Raw genomic sequence first — 15,569 nt, forward strand, 5'->3', positions numbered from 1 at the left:
GCGTGTGGTTAAAATGAGCTGCGTGTGGTTAAAATGAGCTGCACGTGGTTAAAACAAGCTTTGCTTGGGTAAAATGAGCCGCTTGTGGGTACACCCTGAGAAGTGTAGGTGGTTTCTGTAGTGTAGTGGTTATCACGTTCACCTAACACGCGAAAGGTCCCCAGTTCGAAACTGGGCAGAAACATGGCTTTTTCTCTGGTCTTCTTTCCTTTTCACGCAGGCTCCACTTACGCATGCATGAGTCTTTACCTGTCTGGCTTAATCATATTCATGAAAAGCTCTACTTTTCCTCTTTCGGGGCTCCAGGACAAGCAAAAAGTGTCTGGTTTCTGTAGTGTAGTGGTTATCACGTTTGCCTCACACGCGAAAGGTCCCCGGTTTGAAACCGGGCAGAAACAGTGTCTACCTTTAACTTTTTGCCATCCAAAGCACTCCTCCTTCCCTTGCTCCATACGCTTGCAAGCTGGCCCTCAATGTGACTGGCCAGTGTCTTTTCTTCACTCACTTTCTCAGGCAACTGCTAATAGCCTCTTGCAGACTGCCTCTTAGCCATCCCTACATGCATATCCATCTAAGAGAGATCTAAAACTCAACTTGCAAAACACCAAGCTTTGTCTCTTTTCCTTCTCCCTAGATACTGCACTATCTAGAAGTAGAACTGTCCTACCACCTGCTTTGTAAGTTTATATTGCCTGGAATTTGCCTTTGACTCCAACCTCCCTTGTCTTCTTCCTATCCAGCCCTTCTCCAAGTACTGCCACTTTGGTTGTCGTCGCATCATCTGCAAAGTTCAGGCTTTCCCAGTAGTTAAGACTTATGATATTTTGCTGCATGCCATGGTTGTCTTTCCCCTCCCCACCTTTCTATTCCCGAATGCCTTTTTTTTTACTCAAGCATACTCTATTGACCTAAGCCCAACATTTTAGATGTTGTTACCTCTCATAGCTACTTTATTGCTCCCTTTCTCATGTGGAAGGTTCTTTTGAGTATTAGTTCCCAATATGCCAGTTGTCTATGTTCCTATGCGAGCACTGCTTTCTTCTTGGTAGCAAAATTGCAATCAGTTTCCACCGGAGGTTTCTGTAGTGTAGTGGTTATCACGTTTGCTTTACACGCAAAAGGTCCCCAGCTCGAAACTGGGCAGAAACAGCGATGCTTTTTGTTCCATAAAGTGGTCTATTCCCCTCCTTTCTAAAGAAGATTTTTGGCCTCCAATGCTAGCTGCACCTTGACAAAACTCACATTAGTCTGCCTACTCCTCTTGATCCAGTTGTCTCCAAGCAAAAGAGCTGGAGTTAGTCCAAAGTAGCGTGTTAGCTTGATCAGGACAGATGTGGATCCTAGTTGTTGCGTGTGGTTAAAATGAGCTGCGTGTGGTTAAAATGAGCTGCACGTGGTTAAAACAAGCTTTGCTTGGGTAAAATGAGCCGCTTGTGGGTACACCCTGAGAAGTGTAGGTGGTTTCTGTAGTGTAGTGGTTATCACGTTTGCCTAACACGCAAAAGGTCCCCAGTTCGAAACTGGGCAGAAACATGGCTTTTTCTCTGGTCTTCTTTCCTTTTCACGCAGGCTCCACTTACGCATGCATGAGTCTTTACCTGTCTGGCTTAATCATATTCATGAAAAGCTCTACTTTTCCTCTTTCGGGGCTCCAGGACAAGCAAAAAGTGTCTGGTTTCTGTAGTGTAGTGGTTATCACGTTTGCCTCACACGCGAAAGGTCCCCGGTTTGAAACCGGGCAGAAAAAGTGTCTACCTTTAACTTTTTGCCATCCAAAGCACTCCTCCTTCCCTTGCTCCATACGCTTGCAAGCTGGCCCTCAATGTGACTGGCCAGTGTCTTTTCTTCACTCACTTTCTCAGGCAACTGCTAATAGCCTCTTTCAGACTGCCTCTTAGCCATCCCTACATGCATATCCATCTAAGAGAGATCTAAAACTCAACTTGCAAAACACCAAGCTTTGTCTCTTTTCCTTCTCCCTAGATACTGCACTATCTAGAAGTAGAACTGTCCTACCACCTGCTTTGTAAGTTTATATTGCCTGGAATTTGCCTTTGACTCCAACCTCCCTTGTCTTCTTCCTATCCAGCCCTTCTCCAAGTACTGCCACTTTGGTTGCCGTCGCATCATCTGCAAAGTTCAGGCTTTCCCAGTAGTTAAGACTTATGATATTTTGCTGCATGCCATGGTTGTCTTTCCCCTCCCCACCTTTCTATTCCCGAATGCCTTTTTTTTTACTCAAGCATACTCTATTGACCTAAGCCCAACATTTTAGATGTTGTTACCTCTCATAGCTACTTTATTGCTCCCTTTCTCATGTGGAAGGTTCTTTTGAGTATTAGTTCCCAATATGCCAGTTGTCTATGTTCCTATGCGAGCACTGCTTTCTTCTTGGTAGCAAAATTGCAATCAGTTTCCACCGGAGGTTTCTGTAGTGTAGTGGTTATCACGTTTGCTTTACACGCAAAAGGTCCCCAGCTCGAAACTGGGCAGAAACAGCGATGCTTTTTGTTCCATAAAGTGGTCTATTCCCCTCCTTTCTAAAGAAGATTTTTGGCCTCCAATGCTAGCTGCACCTTGACAAAACTCACATTAGTCTGCCTACTCCTCTTGATCCAGTTGTCTCTAAGCAAAAGAGCTGGAGTTAGTCCAAAAAAGCGTGTTAGCTTGATCAGGACAGATGTGGATCCTAGTTGTTGCGTGTGGTTAAAATGAGCTGCGTGTGGTTAAAATGAGCTGCACGTGGTTAAAACAAGCTTTGCTTGGGTAAAATGAGCCGCTTGTGGGTACACCCTGAGAAGTGTAGGTGGTTTCTGTAGTGTAGTGGTTATCACGTTTGCCTAACACGCGAAAGGTCCCCAGTTTGAAACTGGGCAGAAACATGGCTTTTTCTCTGGTCTTCTTTCCTTTTCACGCAGGCTCCACTTACGCATGCATGAGTCTTTACCTGTCTGGCTTAATCATATTCATGAAAAGCTCTACTTTTCCTCTTTCGGGGCTCCAGGACACGCAAGAAGTGTCTGGTTTCTGTAGTGTAGTGGTTATCACGTTCGCCTCACACGCGAAAGGTCCCCGGTTCGAAACTGGGCAGAAACAGTGTCTACCTTTAACTTTTTGCCATCCAAAGCACTCCTCCTTCCCTTGCTCCATACGCTTGCAAGGTGGCCATCAATGTGACTGGCCAGTGTCTTTTCTTCACTCACTTTCTCAGGCAACTGCTAATAGCCTCTTTCAGACTGCCTCTTAGCCATCCCTACATGCATATCCATCTAAGAGAGATCTAAAACTCAACTTGCAAAACACCAAGCTTTGTCTCTTTTCCTTCTCCCTAGATACTGCACTATCTAGAAGTAGAACTGTCCTACCACCTGCTTTGTAAGTTTATATTGCCTGGAATTTGCCTTTGACTCCAACCTCCCTTGTCTTCTTCCTATCCAGCCCTTCTCCAAGTACTGCCACTTTGGTTGCCGTCGCATCATCTGCAAAGTTCAGGCTTTCCCAGTAGTTAAGACTTATGATATTTTGCTGCATGCCATGGTTGTCTTTCCCCTCCCCACCTTTCTATTCCCGAATGCCTTTTTTTTTACTCAAGCATACTCTATTGACCTAAGCCCAACATTTTAGATGTTGTTACCTCTCATAGCTACTTTATTGCTCCCTTTCTCATGTGGAAGGTTCTTTTGAGTATTAGTTCCCAATATGCCAGTTGTCTATGTTCCTATGCGAGCACTGCTTTCTTCTTGGTAGCAAAATTGCAATCAGTTTCCACCGGAGGTTTCTGTAGTGTAGTGGTTATCACATTTGCTTTACACGCAAAACGTCCCCAGCTTGAAACTGGGCAGAAACGGCGATGCTTTTTGTTCCATAAAGTGGTCTATTCCCCTCCTTTCTAAAGAAGATTTTTGGCCTCCAATGCTAGCTGCACCTTGACAAAACTCACATTAGTCTGCCTACTCCTCTTGATCCAGTTGTCTCCAAGCAAAAGAGCTGGAGTTAGTCCAAAGTAGCGTGTTAGCTTGATCAGGACAGATGTGGATCCTAGTTGTTGCGTGTGGTTAAAATGAGCTGCGTGTGGTTAAAATGAGCTGCACGTGGTTAAAACAAGCTTTGCTTGGGTAAAATGAGCCGCTTGTGGGTACACCCTGAGAAGTGTAGGTGGTTTCTGTAGTGTAGTGGTTATCACGTTCGCCTAACACGCGAAAGGTCCCCAGTTCGAAACTGGGCAGAAACATGGCTTTTTCTCTGGTCTTCTTTCCTTTTCACGCAGGCTCCACTTACGCATGCATGAGTCTTTACCTGTCTGGCTTAATCATATTCATGAAAAGCTCTACTTTTCCTCTTTCGGGGCTCCAGGACAAGCAAGAAGTGTCTGGTTTCTGTAGTGTAGTGGTTATCACGTTCGCCTCACACGCGAAAGGTCCCCGGTTCGAAACCGGGCAGAAACAGTGTCTACCTTTAACTTTTTGCCATCCAAAGCACTCCTCCTTCCCTTGCTCCATAAGCTTGCAAGCTGGCCATCAATGTGACTGGCCAGTGTCTTTTCTTCACTCACTTTCTCAGGCAACTGCTAATAGCCTCTTTCAGACTGCCTCTTAGCCATCCCTACATGCATATCCATCTAAGAGAGATCTAAAACTCAACTTGCAAAACACCAAGCTTTGTCTCTTTTCCTTCTCCCTAGATACTGCACTATCTAGAAGTAGAACTGCCCTACCACCTGCTTTGTAAGTTTATATTGCCTGGAATTTGCCTTTGACTCCAACCTCCCTTGTCTTCTTCCTATCCAGCCCTTCTCCAAGTACTGCCACTTTGGTTGCCGTCGCATCATCTGCAAAGTTCAGGCTTTCCCAGTAGTTAAGACTTATGATATTTTGCTGCATGCCATGGTTGTCTTTCCCCTCCCCACCTTTCTATTCCCGAATGCCTTTTTTTTTACTCAAGCATACTCTATTGACCTAAGCCCAACATTTTAGATGTTGTTACCTCTCATAGCTACTTTATTGCTCCCTTTCTCATGTGGAAGGTTCTTTTGAGTATTAGTTCCCAATATGCCAGTTGTCTATGTTCCTATGCGAGCACTGCTTTCTTCTTGGTAGCAAAATTGCAATCAGTTTCCACCGGAGGTTTCTGTAGTGTAGTGGTTATCACATTTGCTTTACACGCAAAAGGTCCCCAGCTCGAAACTGGGCAGAAACAGCGATGCTTTTTGTTCCATAAAGTGGTCTATTCCCCTCCTTTCTAAAGAAGATTTTTGGCCTCCAATGCTAGCTGCACCTTGACAAAACTCACATTAGTCTGCCTACTCCTCTTGATCCAGTTGTCTCCAAGCAAAAGAGCTGGAGTTAGTCCAAAGTAGCGTGTTAGCTTGATCAGGACAGATGTGGATCCTAGTTGTTGCGTGTGGTTAAAATGAGCTGCGTGTGGTTAAAATGAGCTGCACGTGGTTAAAACAAGCTTTGCTTGGGTAAAATGAGCCGCTTGTGGGTACACCCTGAGAAGTGTAGGTGGTTTCTGTAGTGTAGTGGTTATCACGTTCGCCTAACACGCGAAAGGTCCCCAGTTCGAAACTGGGCAGAAACATGGCTTTTTCTCTGGTCTTCTTTCCTTTTCACGCAGGCTCCACTTACGCATGCATGAGTCTTTACCTGTCTGGCTTAATCATATTCATGAAAAGCTCTACTTTTCCTCTTTCGGGGCTCCTTGACACGCAAGAAGTGTCTGGTTTCTGTAGTGTAGTGGTTATCACGTTCGCCTCACACGCGAAAGGTCCCCGGTTCGAAACCGGGCAGAAACAGTGTCTACCTTTAACTTTTTGCCATCCAAAGCACTCCTCCTTCCCTTGCTCCATACGCTTGCAAGCTGGCCATCAATGTGACTGGCCAGTGTCTTTTCTTCACTCACTTTCTCAGGCAACTGCTAATAGCCTCTTTCAGACTGCCTCTTAGCCATCCCTACATGCATATCCATCTAAGAGAGATCTAAAACTCAACTTGCAAAACACCAAGCTTTGTCTCTTTTCCTTCTCCCTAGATACTGCACTATCTAGAAGTAGAACTGTCCTACCACCTGCTTTGTAAGTTTATATTGCCTGGAATTTGCCTTTGACTCCAACCTCCCTTGTCTTCTTCCTATCCAGCCCTTCTCCAAGTACTGCCACTTTGGTTGCCGTCGCATCATCTGCAAAGTTCAGGCTTTCCCAGTAGTTAAGACTTATGATATTTTGCTGCATGCCATGGTTGTCTTTCCCCTCCCCACCTTTCTATTCCCGAATGCCTTTTTTTTTACTCAAGCATACTCTATTGACCTAAGCCCAACATTTTAGATGTTGTTACCTCTCATAGCTACTTTATTGCTCCCTTTCTCATGTGGAAGGTTCTTTTGAGTATTAGTTCCCAATATGCCAGTTGTCTATGTTCCTATGCGAGCACTGCTTTCTTCTTGGTAGCAAAATTGCAATCAGTTTCCACCGGAGGTTTCTGTAGTGTAGTGGTTATCACGTTTGCTTTACACGCAAAAGGTCCCCAGCTCGAAACTGGGCAGAAACAGCGATGCTTTTTGTTCCATAAAGTGGTCTATTCCTCTCCTTTCTAAAGAAGATTTTTGGCCTCCAATGCTAGCTGCATCTTGACAAAACTCACATTAGTCTGCCTACTCCTCTTGATCCAGTTGTCTCCAAGCAAAAGAGCTGGAGTTAGTCCAAAGTAGCGTGTTAGCTTGATCAGGACAGATGTGGATCCTAGTTGTTGCGTGTGGTTAAAATGAGCTGCGTGTGGTTAAAATGAGCTGCACGTGGTTAAAACAAGCTTTGCTTGGGTAAAATGAGCCGCTTGTGGGTACACCCTGAGAAGTGTAGGTGGTTTCTGTAGTGTAGTGGTTATCACGTTTGCCTAACACGCGAAAGGTCCCCAGTTTGAAACTGGGCAGAAACATGGCTTTTTCTCTGGTCTTCTTTCCTTTTCACGCAGGCTCCACTTACGCATGCATGAGTCTTTACCTGTCTGGCTTAATCATATTCATGAAAAGCTCTACTTTTCCTCTTTCGGGGCTCCAGGACACGCAAGAAGTGTCTGGTTTCTGTAGTGTAGTGGTTATCACGTTCGCCTCACACGCGAAAGGTCCCCGGTTCGAAACCGGGCAGAAACAGTGTCTACCTTTAACTTTTTGCCATCCAAAGCACTCCTCCTTCCCTTGCTCCATACGCTTGCAAGCTGGCCATCAATGTGACTGGCCAGTGTCTTTTCTTCACTCACTTTCTCAGGCAACTGCTAATAGCCTCTTTCAGACTGCCTCTTAGCCATCCCTACATGCATATCCATCTAAGAGAGATCTAAAACTCAACTTGCAAAACACCAAGCTTTGTCTCTTTTCCTTCTCCCTAGATACTGCACTATCTAGAAGTAGAACTGTCCTACCACCTGCTTTGTAAGTTTATATTGCCTGGAATTTGCCTTTGACTCCAACCTCCCTTGTCTTCTTCCTATCCAGCCCTTCTCCAAGTACTGCCACTTTGGTTGCCGTCGCATCATCTGCAAAGTTCAGGCTTTCCCAGTAGTTAAGACTTATGATATTTTGCTGCATGCCATGGTTGTCTTTCCCCTCCCCACCTTTCTATTCCCGAATGCCTTTTTTTTTACTCAAGCATACTCTATTGACCTAAGCCCAACATTTTAGATGTTGTTACCTCTCATAGCTACTTTATTGCTCCCTTTCTCATGTGGAAGGTTCTTTTGAGTATTAGTTCCCAATATGCCAGTTGTCTATGTTCCTATGCGAGCACTGCTTTCTTCTTGGTAGCAAAATTGCAATCAGTTTCCACCGGAGGTTTCTGTAGTGTAGTGGTTATCACGTTTGCTTTACACGCAAAAGGTCCCCAGCTCGAAACTGGGCAGAAACAGCGATGCTTTTTGTTCCATAAAGTGGTCTATTCCCCTCCTTTCTAAAGAAGATTTTTGGCCTCCAATGCTAGCTGCACCTTGACAAAACTCACATTAGTCTGCCTACTCCTCTTGATCCAGTTGTCTCCAAGCAAAAGAGCTGGAGTTAGTCCAAAGTAGCGTGTTAGCTTGATCAGGACAGATGTGGATCCTAGTTGTTGCGTGTGGTTAAAATGAGCTGCGTGTGGTTAAAATGAGCTGCACGTGGTTAAAACAAGCTTTGCTTGGGTAAAATGAGCCGCTTGTGGGTACACCCTGAGAAGTGTAGGTGGTTTCTGTAGTGTAGTGGTTATCACGTTCGCCTAACACGCAAAAGGTCCCCAGTTCGAAACTGGGCAAAAACATGGCTTTTTCTCTGGTCTTCTTTCCTTTTCACGCAGGCTCCACTTACGCATGCATGAGTCTTTACCTGTCTGGCTTAATCATATTCATGAAAAGCTCTACTTTTCCTCTTTCGGGGCGCCAGGACAAGCAAGAAGTGTCTGGTTTCTGTAGTGTAGTGGTTATCACGTTCGCCTCACACGCGAAAGGTCCCCGGTTCGAAACCGGGCAGAAACAGTGTCTACCTTTAACTTTTTGCCATCCAAAGCACTCCTCCTTCCCTTGCTCCATACGCTTGCAAGCTGGCCATCAATGTGACTGGCCAGTGTCTTTTCTTCACTCACTTTCTCAGGCAACTGCTAATAGCCTCTTTCAGACTGCCTCTTAGCCATCCCTACATGCATATCCATCTAAGAGAGATCTAAAACTCAACTTGCAAAACACCAAGCTTTGTCTGTTTTCCTTCTCCCTAGATACTGCACTATCTAGAAGTAGAACTGTCCTACCACCTGCTTTGTAAGTTTATATTGCCTGGAATTTGCCTTTGACTCCAACCTCCCTTGTCTTCTTCCTATCCAGCCCTTCTCCAAGTACTGCCACTTTGGTTGCCGTCGCATCATCTGCAAAGTTCAGGCTTTCCCAGTAGTTAAGACTTATGATATTTTGCTGCATGCCATGGTTGTCTTTCCCCTCCCCACCTTTCTATTCCCGAATGCCTTTTTTTTTACTCAAGCATACTCTATTGACCTAAGCCCAACATTTTAGATGTTGTTACCTCTCATAGCTACTTTATTGCTCCCTTTCTCATGTGGAAGGTTCTTTTGAGTATTAGTTCCCAATATGCCAGTTGTCTATGTTCCTATGCGAGCACTGCTTTCTTCTTAGTAGCAAAATTGCAATCAGTTTCCACCGGAGGTTTCTGTAGTGTAGTGGTTATCATGTTTGCTTTACACGCAAAAGGTCCCCAGCTCGAAACTGGGCAGAAACAGCGATGCTTTTTGTTCCATAAAGTGGTCTATTCCCCTCCTTTCTAAAGAAGATTTTTGGCCTCCAATGCTAGCTGCACCTTGACAAAACTCACATTAGTCTGCCTACTCCTCTTGATCCAGTTGTCTCCAAGCAAAAGAGCTGGAGTTAGTCCAAAGTAGCGTGTTAGCTTGATCAGGACAGATGTGGATCCTAGTTGTTGCGTGTGGTTAAAATGAGCTGCGTGTGGTTAAAATGAGCTGCACGTGGTTAAAACAAGCTTTGCTTGGGTAAAATGAGCCGCTTGTGGGTACACCCTGAGAAGTGTAGGTGGTTTCTGTAGTGTAGTGGTTATCACGTTTGCCTAACACGCGAAAGGTCCCCAGTTTGAAACTGGGCAGAAACATGGCTTTTTCTCTGGTCTTCTTTCCTTTTCACGCAGGCTCCACTTACGCATGCATGAGTCTTTACCTGTCTGGCTTAATCATATTCATGAAAAGCTCTACTTTTCCTCTTTCGGGGCTCCAGGACACGCAAGAAGTGTCTGGTTTCTGTAGTGTAGTGGTTATCACGTTCGCCTCACACGCGAAAGGTCCCCGGTTCGAAACCGGGCAGAAACAGTGTCTACCTTTAACTTTTTGCCATCCAAAGCACTCCTCCTTCCCTTGCTCCATACGCTTGCAAGCTGGCCATCAATGTGACTGGCCAGTGTCTTTTCTTCACTCACTTTCTCAGGCAACTGCTAATAGCCTCTTTCAGACTGCCTCTTAGCCATCCCTACATGCATATCCATCTAAGAGAGATCTAAAACTCAACTTGCAAAACACTAAGCTTTGTCTCTTTTCCTTCTCCCTAGATACTGCACTATCTAGAAGTAGAACTGTCCTACCACCTGCTTTGTAAGTTTATATTGCCTGGAATTTGCCTTTGACTCCAACCTCCCTTGTCTTCTTCCTATCCAGCCCTTCTCCAAGTACTGCCACTTTGGTTGCCGTCGCATCATCTGCAAAGTTCAGGCTTTCCCAGTAGTTAAGACTTATGATATTTTGCTGCATGCCATGGTTGTCTTTCCCCTCCCCACCTTTCTATTCCCGAATGCCTTTTTTTTTACTCAAGCATACTCTATTGACCTAAGCCCAACATTTTAGATGTTGTTACCTCTCATAGCTACTTTATTGCTCCCTTTCTCATGTGGAAGGTTCTTTTGAGTATTAGTTCCCAATATGCCAGTTGTCTATGTTCCTATGCGAGCACTGCTTTCTTCTTGGTAGCAAAATTGCAATCAGTTTCCACCGGAGGTTTCTGTAGTGTAGTGGTTATCACGTTTGCTTTACTCGCAAAAGGTCCCCAGCTCGAAACTGGGCAGAAACAGCGATGCTTTTTGTTCCATAAAGTGGTCTATTCCCCTCCTTTCTAAAGAAGATTTTTGGCCTCCAATGCTAGCTGCACCTTGACAAAACTCACATTAGTCTGCCTACTCCTCTTGATCCAGTTGTCTCCAAGCAAAAGAGCTGGAGTTAGTCCAAAGTAGCGTGTTAGCTTGATCAGGACAGATGTGGATCCTAGTTGTTGCGTGTGGTTAAAATGAGCTGCACGTAGTTAAAACAAGCTTTGCTTGGGTAAAATGAGCCGCTTGTGGGTACACCCTGAGAAGTGTAGGTTGTTTCTGTAGTGTAGTGGTTATCACGTTCGCCTAACACGCGAAAGGTCCCCAGTTCGAAACTGGGCAGAAACATGGCTTTTTCTCTGGTCTTCTTTCCTTTTCACGCAGGCTCCACTTACGCATGCATGAGTCTTTACCTGTGTGGCTTAATCATATTCATGAAAAGCTCTACTTTTCCTCTTTCGGGGCTCCAGGACAAGCAAGAAGTGTCTGGTTTCTGTAGTGTAGTGGTTATCACGTTTGCTTTACACGCAAAAGGTCCCCAGCTCGAAACTGGGCAGAAACAGCGATGCTTTTTGTTCCATAAAGTGGTCTATTCCCCTCCTTTCTAAAGAAGATGTTTGGCCTCCAATGCTAGCTGCACCTTGACAAAACTCACATTAGTCTGCCTACTCCTCTTGATCCAGTTGTCTCCAAGCAAAAGAGCTGGAGTTAGTCCAAAGTAGCGTGTTAGCTTGATCAGGACAGATGTGGATCCTAGTTGTTGCGTGTGGTTAAAATGAGCTGCGTGTGGTTAAAATGAGCTGCACGTGGTTAAAACAAGCTTTGCTTGGGTAAAATGAGCCGCTTGTGGGTACACCCTGACAAGTGTAGGTGGTTTCTGTAGTGTAGTGGTTATCACGTTTGCCTAACACGCGAAAGGTCCCCAGTTTGAAACTGGGCAGAAACATGGCTTTTTCTCTGGTCTTCTTTCCTTTTCACGCAGGCTCCACTTACGCATGCATGAGTCTTTACCTGTCTGGCTTAATCATATTCATGAAAAGCTCTACTTTTCCTCTTTCGGGGCTCCAGGACACGCAAGAAGTGTCTGGTTTCTGTAGTGTAGTGGTTATCACGTTCGCCTCACACGCGAAAGGTCCCCGGTTTGAAACCGGGCAGAAACAGTGTCTACCTTTAACTTTTTGCCATCCAAAGCACTCCTCCTTCCCTTGCTCCATACGCTTGCAAGCTGGCCATCAATGTGACTGGCCAGTGTCTTTTCTTCACTCACTTTCTCAGGCAACTGCTAATAGCCTCTTTCAGACTGCCTCTTAGCCATCCCTACATGCATATCCATCTAAGAGAGATCTAAAACTCAACTTGCAAAACACCAAGCTTTGTCTCTTTTCCTTCTCCCTAGATACTGCACTATCTAGAAGTAGAACTGTCCTACCACCTGCTTTGTAAGTTTATATTGCCTGGAATTTGCCTTTGACTCCAACCTCCCTTGTCTTCTTCCTATCCAGCCCTTCTCCAAGTACTGCCACTTTGGTTGCCGTCACATCATCTGCAAAGTTCAGGCTTTCCCAGTAGTTAAGACTTATGATATTTTGCTGCATGCCATGGTTGTCTTTCCCCTCCCCACCTTTCTATTCCCGAATGCCTTTTTTTTTACTCAAGCATACTCTATTGACCTAAGCCCAACATTTTAGATGTTGTTACCTCTCATAGCTACTTTATTGCTCCCTTTCTCATGTGGAAGGTTCTTTTGAGTATTAGTTCCCAATATGCCAGTTGTCTATGTTCCTATGCGAGCACTGCTTTCTTCTTGGTAGCAAAATTGCAATCAGTTTCCACCGGAGGTTTCTGTAGTGTAGTGGTTATCACGTTTGCTTTACTCGCAAAAGGTCCCCAGCTCGAAACTGGGCAGAAACAGCGATGCTTTTTGTTCCATAAAGTGGTCTATTCCCCTCCTTTCTAAAGAAGATTTTTGGCCTCCAATGCTAGCTGCACCTTGACAAAACTCACATTAGTCTGCCTACTCCTCTTGATCCAGTTGTCTCCAAGCAAAAGAGCTGGAGTTAGTCCAAAGTAGCGTGTTAGCTTGATCAGGACAGATGTGGATCCTAGTTGTTGCGTGTGGTTAAAATGAGCTGCACGTAGTTAAAACAAGCTTTGCTTGGGTAAAATGAGCCGCTTGTGGGTACACCCTGAGAAGTGTAGGTTGTTTCTGTAGTGTAGTGGTTATCACGTTCGCCTAACACGCGAAAGGTCCCCAGTTCGAAACTGGGCAGAAACATGGCTTTTTCTCTGGTCTTCTTTCCTTTTCACGCAGGCTCCACTTACGCATGCATGAGTCTTTACCTGTGTGGCTTAATCATATTCATGAAAAGCTCTACTTTTCCTCTTTCGGGGCTCCAGGACAAGCAAGAAGTGTCTGGTTTCTGTAGTGTAGTGGTTATCACGTTTGCTTTACACGCAAAAGGTCCCCAGCTCGAAACTGGGCAGAAACAGCGATGCTTTTTGTTCCATAAAGTGGTCTATTCCCCTCCTTTCTAAAGAAGATGTTTGGCCTCCAATGCTAGCTGCACCTTGACAAAACTCACATTAGTCTGCCTACTCCTCTTGATCCAGTTGTCTCCAAGCAAAAGAGCTGGAGTTAGTCCAAAGTAGCGTGTTAGCTTGATCAGGACAGATGTGGATCCTAGTTGTTGCGTGTGGTTAAAATGAGCTGCGTGTGGTTAAAATGAGCTGCACGTGGTTAAAACAAGCTTTGCTTGGGTAAAATGAGCCGCTTGTGGGTACACCCTGACAAGTGTAGGTGGTTTCTGTAGTGTAGTGGTTATCACGTTTGCCTAACACGCGAAAGGTCCCCAGTTTGAAACTGGGCAGAAACATGGCTTTTTCTCTGGTCTTCTTTCCTTTTCACGCAGGCTCCACTTACGCATGCATGAGTCTTTACCTGTCTGGCTTAATCATATTCATGAAAAGCTCTACTTTTCCTCTTTCGGGGCTCCAGGACACGCAAGAAGTGTCTGGTTTCTGTAGTGTAGTGGTTATCACGTTCGCCTCACACGCGAAAGGTCCCCGGTTTGAAACCGGGCAGAAACAGTGTCTACCTTTAACTTTTTGCCATCCAAAGCACTCCTCCTTCCCTTGCTCCATACGCTTGCAAGCTGGCCATCAATGTGACTGGCCAGTGTCTTTTCTTCACTCACTTTCTCAGGCAACTGCTAATAGCCTCTTTCAGACTGCCTCTTAGCCATCCCTACATGCATATCCATCTAAGAGAGATCTAAAACTCAACTTGCAAAACACCAAGCTTTGTCTCTTTTCCTTCTCCCTAGATACTGCACTATCTAGAAGTAGAACTGTCCTACCACCTGCTTTGTAAGTTTATATTGCCTGGAATTTGCCTTTGACTCCAACCTCCCTTGTCTTCTTCCTATCCAGCCCTTCTCCAAGTACTGCCACTTTGGTTGCCGTCGCATCATCTGCAAAGTTCAGGCTTTCCCAGTAGTTAAGACTTATGATATTTTGCTGCATGCCATGGTTGTCTTTCCCCTCCCCACCTTTCTATTCCCGAATGCCTTTTTTTTTACTCAAGCATACTCTATTGACCTAAGCCCAACATTTTAGATGTTGTTACCTCTCATAGCTACTTTATTGCTCCCTTTCTCATGTGGAAGGTTCTTTTGAGTATTAGTTCCCAATATGCCAGTTGTCTATGTTCCTATGCGAGCACTGCTTTCTTCTTGGTAGCAAAATTGCAATCAGTTTCCACCGGAGGTTTCTGTAGTGTAGTGGTTATCACGTTTGCTTTACACGCAAAAGGTCCCCAGCTCGAAACTGGGCAGAAACAGCGATGCTTTTTGTTCCATAAAGTGGTCTATTCCCCTCCTTTCTAAAGAAGATTTTTGGCCTCCAATGCTAGCTGCACCTTGACAAAACTCACATTAGTCTGCCTACTCCTCTTGATCCAGTTGTCTCCAAGCAAAAGAGCTGGAGTTAGTCCAAAGTAGCGTGTTAGCTTGATCAGGACAGATGTGGATCCTAGTTGTTGCGTGTGGTTAAAATGAGCTGCGTGTGGTTAAAATGAGCTGCACGTGGTTAAAACAAGCTTTGCTTGGGTAAAATGAGCCGCTTGTGGGTACACCCTGAGAAGTGTAGGTGGTTTCTGTAGTGTAGTGGTTATCACGTTCGCCTAACACGCGAAAGGTCCCCAGTTCGAAACTGGGCAGAAACATGGCTTTTTCTCTGGTCTTCTTTCCTTTTCACGCAGGCTCCACTTACGCATGCATGAGTCTTTACCTGTCTGGCTTAATCATATTCATGAAAAGCTCTACTTTTCCTCTTTCGGGGCTCCAGGACAAGCAAGAAGTGTCTGGTTTCTGTAGTGTAGTGGTTATCACGTTCGCCTCACACGTGAAAGGTCCCCGGTTCGAAACCGGGCAGAAACAGTGTCTACCTTTAACTTTTTGCCATCCAAAGCACTCCTCTTTCCCTTGCTCCATACGCTTGCAAGCTGGCCATCAATGTGACTGGCCAGTGTCTTTTCTTCACTCACTTTCTCAGGCAACTGCTAATAGCCTCTTTCAGACTGCCTCTTAGCCATCCCTACATGCATATCCATCTAAGAGAGATCTAAAACTCAACTTGCAAAACACCAAGCTTTGTCTCTTTTCCTTCTCCCTAGATACTGCACTATCTAGAAGTAGAACTGTCCTACCACCTGCTTTGTAAGTTTATATTGCCTGGAATTTGCCTTTGACTCCAACCTCCCTTGTCTTCTTCCTATCCAGCCCTTCTCCAAGTACTGCCACTTTGGTTGCCGTCGCATCATCTGCAAAGTTCAGGCTTTCCCAGTAGTTAAGACTTATGATATTTTGCTGCATGCCATGGTTGTCTTTCCCCTCCCCACCTTTCTATTCCCGAATGCCTTTTTTTTTACTCAAGCATACTCTATTGACCTAAGCCCAACATTT

The 15,569-nt window shown here is 45.1% G+C and overlaps 35 non-coding genes across 35 annotated transcripts; all 35 read left to right on the top strand.

Moving 5' to 3' along the window:
* The first annotated feature begins 111 nt into the window (after positions 1 to 111).
* TRNAV-AAC (transfer RNA valine (anticodon AAC)) lies at positions 112 to 184 on the top strand. The gene has a single exon. It is a non-coding gene; the product is annotated as a tRNA-Val (tRNA).
* Positions 185 to 325: 141 nt separating this feature from the next.
* On the top strand, positions 326 to 398 carry TRNAV-CAC (transfer RNA valine (anticodon CAC)). Its single transcript has one exon. It is a non-coding gene; the product is annotated as a tRNA-Val (tRNA).
* Positions 399 to 1,076: 678 nt separating this feature from the next.
* On the top strand, positions 1,077 to 1,149 carry TRNAV-UAC (transfer RNA valine (anticodon UAC)). The gene has a single exon. It is a non-coding gene; the product is annotated as a tRNA-Val (tRNA).
* A 311-nt stretch (positions 1,150 to 1,460) lies between these two features.
* TRNAV-AAC (transfer RNA valine (anticodon AAC)) lies at positions 1,461 to 1,533 on the top strand. The gene has a single exon. It is a non-coding gene; the product is annotated as a tRNA-Val (tRNA).
* A 141-nt stretch (positions 1,534 to 1,674) lies between these two features.
* TRNAV-CAC (transfer RNA valine (anticodon CAC)) lies at positions 1,675 to 1,747 on the top strand. The gene has a single exon. It is a non-coding gene; the product is annotated as a tRNA-Val (tRNA).
* Positions 1,748 to 2,425: 678 nt separating this feature from the next.
* TRNAV-UAC (transfer RNA valine (anticodon UAC)) lies at positions 2,426 to 2,498 on the top strand. Its single transcript has one exon. It is a non-coding gene; the product is annotated as a tRNA-Val (tRNA).
* A 311-nt stretch (positions 2,499 to 2,809) lies between these two features.
* On the top strand, positions 2,810 to 2,882 carry TRNAV-AAC (transfer RNA valine (anticodon AAC)). The gene has a single exon. It is a non-coding gene; the product is annotated as a tRNA-Val (tRNA).
* Positions 2,883 to 3,023: 141 nt separating this feature from the next.
* TRNAV-CAC (transfer RNA valine (anticodon CAC)) lies at positions 3,024 to 3,096 on the top strand. Its single transcript has one exon. It is a non-coding gene; the product is annotated as a tRNA-Val (tRNA).
* A 1,062-nt stretch (positions 3,097 to 4,158) lies between these two features.
* TRNAV-AAC (transfer RNA valine (anticodon AAC)) lies at positions 4,159 to 4,231 on the top strand. Its single transcript has one exon. It is a non-coding gene; the product is annotated as a tRNA-Val (tRNA).
* A 141-nt stretch (positions 4,232 to 4,372) lies between these two features.
* On the top strand, positions 4,373 to 4,445 carry TRNAV-CAC (transfer RNA valine (anticodon CAC)). The gene has a single exon. It is a non-coding gene; the product is annotated as a tRNA-Val (tRNA).
* A 678-nt stretch (positions 4,446 to 5,123) lies between these two features.
* On the top strand, positions 5,124 to 5,196 carry TRNAV-UAC (transfer RNA valine (anticodon UAC)). The gene has a single exon. It is a non-coding gene; the product is annotated as a tRNA-Val (tRNA).
* A 311-nt stretch (positions 5,197 to 5,507) lies between these two features.
* TRNAV-AAC (transfer RNA valine (anticodon AAC)) lies at positions 5,508 to 5,580 on the top strand. Its single transcript has one exon. It is a non-coding gene; the product is annotated as a tRNA-Val (tRNA).
* Positions 5,581 to 5,721: 141 nt separating this feature from the next.
* Positions 5,722 to 5,794, top strand: TRNAV-CAC (transfer RNA valine (anticodon CAC)). The gene has a single exon. It is a non-coding gene; the product is annotated as a tRNA-Val (tRNA).
* A 678-nt stretch (positions 5,795 to 6,472) lies between these two features.
* TRNAV-UAC (transfer RNA valine (anticodon UAC)) lies at positions 6,473 to 6,545 on the top strand. The gene has a single exon. It is a non-coding gene; the product is annotated as a tRNA-Val (tRNA).
* Positions 6,546 to 6,856: 311 nt separating this feature from the next.
* On the top strand, positions 6,857 to 6,929 carry TRNAV-AAC (transfer RNA valine (anticodon AAC)). The gene has a single exon. It is a non-coding gene; the product is annotated as a tRNA-Val (tRNA).
* A 141-nt stretch (positions 6,930 to 7,070) lies between these two features.
* Positions 7,071 to 7,143, top strand: TRNAV-CAC (transfer RNA valine (anticodon CAC)). Its single transcript has one exon. It is a non-coding gene; the product is annotated as a tRNA-Val (tRNA).
* A 678-nt stretch (positions 7,144 to 7,821) lies between these two features.
* TRNAV-UAC (transfer RNA valine (anticodon UAC)) lies at positions 7,822 to 7,894 on the top strand. The gene has a single exon. It is a non-coding gene; the product is annotated as a tRNA-Val (tRNA).
* A 311-nt stretch (positions 7,895 to 8,205) lies between these two features.
* Positions 8,206 to 8,278, top strand: TRNAV-AAC (transfer RNA valine (anticodon AAC)). Its single transcript has one exon. It is a non-coding gene; the product is annotated as a tRNA-Val (tRNA).
* Positions 8,279 to 8,419: 141 nt separating this feature from the next.
* On the top strand, positions 8,420 to 8,492 carry TRNAV-CAC (transfer RNA valine (anticodon CAC)). The gene has a single exon. It is a non-coding gene; the product is annotated as a tRNA-Val (tRNA).
* A 678-nt stretch (positions 8,493 to 9,170) lies between these two features.
* On the top strand, positions 9,171 to 9,243 carry TRNAV-UAC (transfer RNA valine (anticodon UAC)). The gene has a single exon. It is a non-coding gene; the product is annotated as a tRNA-Val (tRNA).
* Positions 9,244 to 9,554: 311 nt separating this feature from the next.
* TRNAV-AAC (transfer RNA valine (anticodon AAC)) lies at positions 9,555 to 9,627 on the top strand. The gene has a single exon. It is a non-coding gene; the product is annotated as a tRNA-Val (tRNA).
* A 141-nt stretch (positions 9,628 to 9,768) lies between these two features.
* TRNAV-CAC (transfer RNA valine (anticodon CAC)) lies at positions 9,769 to 9,841 on the top strand. Its single transcript has one exon. It is a non-coding gene; the product is annotated as a tRNA-Val (tRNA).
* Positions 9,842 to 10,519: 678 nt separating this feature from the next.
* Positions 10,520 to 10,592, top strand: TRNAV-UAC (transfer RNA valine (anticodon UAC)). Its single transcript has one exon. It is a non-coding gene; the product is annotated as a tRNA-Val (tRNA).
* Positions 10,593 to 10,883: 291 nt separating this feature from the next.
* On the top strand, positions 10,884 to 10,956 carry TRNAV-AAC (transfer RNA valine (anticodon AAC)). The gene has a single exon. It is a non-coding gene; the product is annotated as a tRNA-Val (tRNA).
* A 141-nt stretch (positions 10,957 to 11,097) lies between these two features.
* Positions 11,098 to 11,170, top strand: TRNAV-UAC (transfer RNA valine (anticodon UAC)). The gene has a single exon. It is a non-coding gene; the product is annotated as a tRNA-Val (tRNA).
* Positions 11,171 to 11,481: 311 nt separating this feature from the next.
* Positions 11,482 to 11,554, top strand: TRNAV-AAC (transfer RNA valine (anticodon AAC)). Its single transcript has one exon. It is a non-coding gene; the product is annotated as a tRNA-Val (tRNA).
* A 141-nt stretch (positions 11,555 to 11,695) lies between these two features.
* Positions 11,696 to 11,768, top strand: TRNAV-CAC (transfer RNA valine (anticodon CAC)). The gene has a single exon. It is a non-coding gene; the product is annotated as a tRNA-Val (tRNA).
* A 678-nt stretch (positions 11,769 to 12,446) lies between these two features.
* TRNAV-UAC (transfer RNA valine (anticodon UAC)) lies at positions 12,447 to 12,519 on the top strand. Its single transcript has one exon. It is a non-coding gene; the product is annotated as a tRNA-Val (tRNA).
* A 291-nt stretch (positions 12,520 to 12,810) lies between these two features.
* TRNAV-AAC (transfer RNA valine (anticodon AAC)) lies at positions 12,811 to 12,883 on the top strand. Its single transcript has one exon. It is a non-coding gene; the product is annotated as a tRNA-Val (tRNA).
* Positions 12,884 to 13,024: 141 nt separating this feature from the next.
* On the top strand, positions 13,025 to 13,097 carry TRNAV-UAC (transfer RNA valine (anticodon UAC)). The gene has a single exon. It is a non-coding gene; the product is annotated as a tRNA-Val (tRNA).
* A 311-nt stretch (positions 13,098 to 13,408) lies between these two features.
* Positions 13,409 to 13,481, top strand: TRNAV-AAC (transfer RNA valine (anticodon AAC)). Its single transcript has one exon. It is a non-coding gene; the product is annotated as a tRNA-Val (tRNA).
* Positions 13,482 to 13,622: 141 nt separating this feature from the next.
* TRNAV-CAC (transfer RNA valine (anticodon CAC)) lies at positions 13,623 to 13,695 on the top strand. The gene has a single exon. It is a non-coding gene; the product is annotated as a tRNA-Val (tRNA).
* A 678-nt stretch (positions 13,696 to 14,373) lies between these two features.
* Positions 14,374 to 14,446, top strand: TRNAV-UAC (transfer RNA valine (anticodon UAC)). Its single transcript has one exon. It is a non-coding gene; the product is annotated as a tRNA-Val (tRNA).
* A 311-nt stretch (positions 14,447 to 14,757) lies between these two features.
* TRNAV-AAC (transfer RNA valine (anticodon AAC)) lies at positions 14,758 to 14,830 on the top strand. The gene has a single exon. It is a non-coding gene; the product is annotated as a tRNA-Val (tRNA).
* A 141-nt stretch (positions 14,831 to 14,971) lies between these two features.
* Positions 14,972 to 15,044, top strand: TRNAV-CAC (transfer RNA valine (anticodon CAC)). Its single transcript has one exon. It is a non-coding gene; the product is annotated as a tRNA-Val (tRNA).
* Positions 15,045 to 15,569: the final 525 nt, after the last annotated feature.

The sequence above is a fragment of the Hyperolius riggenbachi genome, chromosome 4 (assembly GCF_040937935.1).
Source record: "Hyperolius riggenbachi isolate aHypRig1 chromosome 4, aHypRig1.pri, whole genome shotgun sequence".
Taxonomy (NCBI): Eukaryota; Metazoa; Chordata; class Amphibia; order Anura; family Hyperoliidae; genus Hyperolius; species Hyperolius riggenbachi.